The sequence below is a fragment of the Stigmatopora argus genome, chromosome 7 (assembly GCF_051989625.1).
Source record: "Stigmatopora argus isolate UIUO_Sarg chromosome 7, RoL_Sarg_1.0, whole genome shotgun sequence".
In the NCBI taxonomy this organism is placed as follows: Eukaryota; Metazoa; Chordata; class Actinopteri; order Syngnathiformes; family Syngnathidae; genus Stigmatopora; species Stigmatopora argus.
In genome coordinates, this window is record NC_135393.1 from 5543194 (window position 1) to 5549341 (window position 6148).

The window sequence follows — 6148 nt, forward strand, 5'->3', positions numbered from 1 at the left end:
AAAGTAGTGGAATATCAAGGCACACGTGATGGTGAGTAATTCAAGAAGCAGGGTTTGTGCCAAGGTAAAATAACATGACTATTGCAAGTGTGAATAGACAGATAAGGCCATTTGGAATGGTTACCATTACCATGTAAAAAGGAGTAACCCTGTATGCACACACAAATGTTAAGCTGATATTAACCTGGACCATTCTAAAAATAGAGTGTTTTTTGTGCTTTTGGTGATTTTATTGATTTAGTCTTGTCCATGTTTGGTTTTAATGTATTTATTTTTCTTGGCCACCATAGCATCAAACCCTTTGTGATTTAAGTGTGATGAATTTCTGGAACTATACACCACTGACAACTTAATTTGGGTTTTAAAATGTTATTTAAGGCTTGATGGTTTGAGTCAGGTTGTCGTGTTAGATAAACCACTTGGAGGAGCCCACAACATGTGATTTCTAGTGTGTCAACTTTTGTGTGCGTTCACTGTCAAATAGATTCAAATCAAAACAAAGCATTCAACTTGTCTTTCCTGTGAATTAAAACTAAAGTAAACATGATTCCATAAATGTACCACGTCCATAAACATGTCAGATTGCATTCTTTTTTTTCCAGTGTGACGCAAATGTGTTGCTGTAATGTAATTTTTTCTTTTCTTTTCATTCGGCTTTCTACGGTCAGGTTAGCATTGAAAATAAGATTCTGGTCTCAGTTACCATAGTTGAATAAATAAAGGTTGCATTTTAATGCTCTATTCTTTTGCTGCCATGTCAGAAATTAAATCACCTGGTTCTTTACATTAATAAGCAGAACACCCTTAGACAGTACTTGATGATGACTTAACATGGTTTTCATCTTGTTTAAGAAATTATTTTTCCTGTTGCTTAAGACTGTGTACAGGTTTGCATGAATGATACCAGCCAGTGTTGTAAATCTTAATTACACTTCTATTCCTCAATTACTGTATGTCAGTGTTCATTATACCACTTTTTGGACTTATGGGATTTGTATAAAATGTTTAGGTAAAGATTTTATATGGTAGAAAAACAATTGAGGCAGGATGTATTTTTAAAATTAATTTGGGGTTCAGTACATGCATTAAATCACATGACCTCCCTAAGGAGATTTTTCCATAAAAAAGTATAGCTTGTATTTTAGTGTACTCTACATGTTTTGAAACACGGAACCTGCAGCTGATTATAAATAATTGGCACTGTATGTAGGTCTGCTCCAGGCACAGGTGTGCACAACACATTAGTCCATGCAGAATAAAATGCACACATGGGTAGAGGTGGATTAGGTCTTTCATTGTTAAACAACATTGACATTGTGGCTTATATTTTTTATTTTTTTAAACATGTTAAACTTTATTATTACAGTAATATACTGTACGAGCCATAGAATATTTTTGCATGCAGAACATTCAGACAGTCTTATTATTACTTTTGTATTAGTACCATCAATACACAGTGTGTAGCCAGTGAATGGGGTATTTGTTGATTGAGGTCTGGTTACACTGTAAATGTGCTCATGGAATTCTACTTTATAAACACAATTTGTAAATGTGCCATGGCCAGCATATACACGCACACACGCACACGCGCACACGCACACACGCGCACACGCACACACGCACACACGCACACACGCACACACGCACACACGCACACACGCACACACGCACACACGCACACACGCACACACGCACACACGCACACACATACATACACTTACACTTACATATTCATTGTAGTGTAAAAAGCGAATTGAAATCTTAAAGATAAGTTGCATAATCATACCTGTCAACCTCTGCCGATAACTGCCCTTATAAATGATTATGATTCCCCTTACAAACCCCAAAAAACCTTACAAACACCGTACGACTCGTACGGTGTTTGTAAGGTTTTTTGGGGGTTTGTAAGGGGAATCATAATCATTTATAAGGGCAGTTATTGGCAGAGGTTGACGGGTATGCATAATACTCAAATTGCTCTGATTGTTGGTTGATTATTCATTATTACTATACAAGACAAATACATAGAAACCAGACAAACCATGACCTCATGACCATTTTAAACATTCTTAGATGATAAAGTTTACCCTCATTGGTCATAGTATTACATGCATACAGATTACATTCCCCACAAACATAAATCCGAGAAATAAATTACTTGGAAAGCTGGGAAAAAATGAAAACATGCATTTATGGCACAGATTTACTATTGTATTAAAACATTGATTTTTTTATATTGCATTTCTGCATTCCTCATCTATTTTTTTGTGTATGATATATTTTAGCCCATGTGCATCATTAGTGTAAAATTAACCCCACAGCGTCTTTCTTTAAAAACATGAAATATGACACATTTTCTTGTCCCTTTTGTTGATTTAAAGGGGTCTTTTTGAAAGGAACGACAATGACAGGCAACCATAATGATTCTTCTGCATTACTTTTTCCTTGCAGTGTCACATTTAACTGCAATCTATCTAGAGAATTATTTGTTGGAATTACATCATCTTTGTTCCACTAAACCTACCTCTGACACGATATGGCTACCAAGTGTAAAAAAAAGTGAATAAAATGTAGCATTCAGATTTTATTATATGGGATTGTGAATAAAAGCACTTATCTCAGGTCAGGAATGTGCTGCAGATATATGTGCGTCAATAATTTAAGAGAGTCTAAAAGTTCTAGCGGGGGAAGCAGATACTGTTATGTTTCAATTGAGGTAGAAAGATGGCACCAGTGCACGTCATATGAACTGGAGCCGGCACATAGGGGAGTGAACCCTTTTACGGGAAGTGAAAAGAGACGGAATGATGACAGAAAGCATAGGATTAAAGACACATATGGAATGGAAAAGAGGTATTTAATGAATGTCAATGAGAAGCTGTCGGATGAGTTGTACTGTAGGTGTAGGTGACACAAGGGAGTGAAAAAAATTGTGATTTTAATAGCTTTTGGATGAATGTATTCAGCCAGCCCTTAAAAAAAAGAAACATGAATTAAACATGTCTTGGGGCAGCGTGGAGGGAAAGCTATGGTGCATCACACTAAAATGTCCAGGCAGAAACATTAATTTTCACCTAGTTCTTAGTTTAAGCATCCTCACTAATGAAGTTGACGAAGGGGAGATGCCCTCCACTGAGCTTTGGTTGACATTACCAGCAATGGCATCAACAAATTAGGTCTTTTTTTATGAAGGGGCGTTGATTATTTTTTCTGTCTTTTTTTTAAAGGCTCATGAATCTTATATTCCATATATTTGAGCCTTAACATATTCTTGGGTATATAAAGTATGCACATTTGTAATGTTTAATTTTGTCAAAAAATGCATTGGATTTGTAAAATGGCAGATGTTCTTTTCTTTGTTCTGAAAGATCGGGTGAGACAAGTGTCAACAAAAATATACGCAAGACATTATTGAGGCTCTCATGACCAGTTCTGTTTATTGCTCAGAGAAAAGGCAAGACCCTTGTGCTGACTCCATTTTTTTTTAAAGCCTTCATTGCCTCGACCCAAAGTGGGCGTTAATTTGAATACAAGTGGGTGGGTTTCAGTTACAAAGGAACATGGCTGGTTTGAAATCAAATACGATTTGGGTTGCTTAAACATCTGTTTGGACATAGATTCTCAAGATATGACACTTCTCTTTGAACCATATAAACAAGATATTTAGAGAGGTCAGGAAAAGTTTTACAACTGCCAGAACTCGATAATGGCTCAAACCTTTAAGTTAATTTTTATAACAAATAATTCATTACAAAAGCGATATGTTAGCTAAAAAAACAAACTCTAGTTCAGGCATTTGAGTAAAAAAGAAAATAAATAAATTCTAACCCACATGTGTCAAAGTGGCGGCCCGGGGGCCAAATCTGGCCCACCGCATCATTTTGTGTGGCCCGGGAAAGTAAATCATGAGTGCCGACTTTGTTTTAGAATCAAATTAAAATGAAGAGTATAGATGTATATTAAATTTCCTGATTTTCCCCCTTTTTAATCAATAATTGTAATTTTTTAATCCATTTTTTCTGTGTTTTTAGTTCAAAAATCATTTTGTAAAATCTGAAAATATATTTAAAAAAAGCTAAAATAAACATTGTTTTAGATCTATAAACACTAAATATTCAGGGTTTTAATCCAGTTCTTTTAATCTATTTATAAAAAGTCTATCTAAGTTTATCTAAAATGGTCCGGTCCACATGAAATCGAGTTGACGTTAATGCGGCCCGCGAACCAACCCGAGTCTGACACCCCTGATCTAACCCAATTTATTCCCTTCTTGTCATTTGTTTTATATCCAGTCACCGGAACCAGTTCAACTACACTTAGCATACTACTGTACTGATTATCTTGACGGCGTCTAACCAAGCATGGCAAATTGGAGACAGAATTTAATGAGTTTGATCTGGAGGAAAGACTCACACAACTACCTGGGGAGATAACGTAAAGGTTTGACAGGATAGCGGAAAGCGTAACTTTCCTCTCAGTGGAGCAGTTTGTGCAAATCTCTTCCCTAAATCTTTAATTCCATGGTGCATATTTTGACATTGAATCAAAGTTGTACAAGGATATTCGAGAAAGCATCAGGAAGTCCAAAAGCACCCTCTTTAGAGAGTTCAGAGGTTTGCTAACATCAATTCAGACAGCACAGGTCGGCACAAGTTACAATTGCGGACAAAATAAAAATGTCAGCCTTGCATCCGTCCTTTTTAGACTTACTAGTCCACATGAATCCCAGATGAGCAAGACAGGCTACACCATACATTAATTGACTCCCACCGCACATAATTCTTAGTCATCCTTCTCCTGTCTTTATAATATAATACAAGGAAGAGTAAACCAACTGTACCAAACAAAACAAGTCTCGGTGGATCAAAGTAATAACAAGAATGGAACTATAAAAACTCTATAATTATAGTATACAATAATATAATAGCCAATAGAGATTTGTCAATGTCAGTTAAAAGATCAGAATTATAGGTACTCTTAAATTATGAACCATAACAACACACATTCCCTTCTGAGGTAATATGAAAGGATGTTTGGGTGGTGATCTGCCTCCTACTAGCTGACTGAAGGTAAGTGAAAGACAGTGAGAGGTAAGTGACCTGTATCCATAACAGCAGAATGCCAATTACAAGTCCGTAACTATCACTTATTTAGGTCTTTTGTCTAGTAAACGTAGCTTATGGAGAAGCACTACCAATTTCGTCATACGCAGTTTCTGGGTGTGATGACAAGTAGGCTTTTTTTGTTGTTGTTGATAATGATGACAGGGCCTATGTCCGATTATTATTATTATTATTATTATTATTATTATTATTATTATTATTATTATTATTATTATTATTATTATTATTATTATTATATTTTCCACATTATAAGGCACAGCTAAGAGTTCATATTTCTCAAAAGTTGGCAGTAGGCTTTATAATCCGAAGCACCTTATACATGGATCAATATGGGTTAATCCAGGAGTGGGCAAACCGGTCATTGAGGGCCGGTGTGGGTGCAGGTTTTTGTTCCAACCGATCCAGCACAGACACTGATCAATAAGATTTCTGTAGAAAGCAAGAAGCACCCAACTGCAATCCACTAATTGTACTTGTAGGACACCAAATTGGTGAAAAGGTGTCCTCTTTATGGGTTGGAATGAAAACCCCCACCCACTGTGGCCCTTTGGGGAATAGTTTGCCCACCCCTGGGATAATCATTGTATGAAATTCCCTTTAGCACAGCACCATCTAGTTGATAACACAACCCATAACCACTATTACGACTACTACAGCTCCATCTAGCAAATCTATAACACAACTCATTACTACTACTACTACTACTACTTCTACAGCTCCATCTAGTGACTCTATAAACATAGCCACCCACTATTACTACTACTACAGCTTCATTTAGGGAATGTACAACACAATCCCTTACAGCTCCATCTTTTGGATGGATAACAACCCCCTACTACTACTACTATTATTACCACCACCACCACCACTAATGTGTTTTATAATCTGGTGCGCATTATATATAAAACAAATTTTAATATAGGCCATTCATTGATGGTGCGCCTTTTACTCCGGTGCGCCTAATGGTGCGGAGAATACGGTACCTAATATTGTTGGGATTTCTATAGAACTTCATATCACACTCT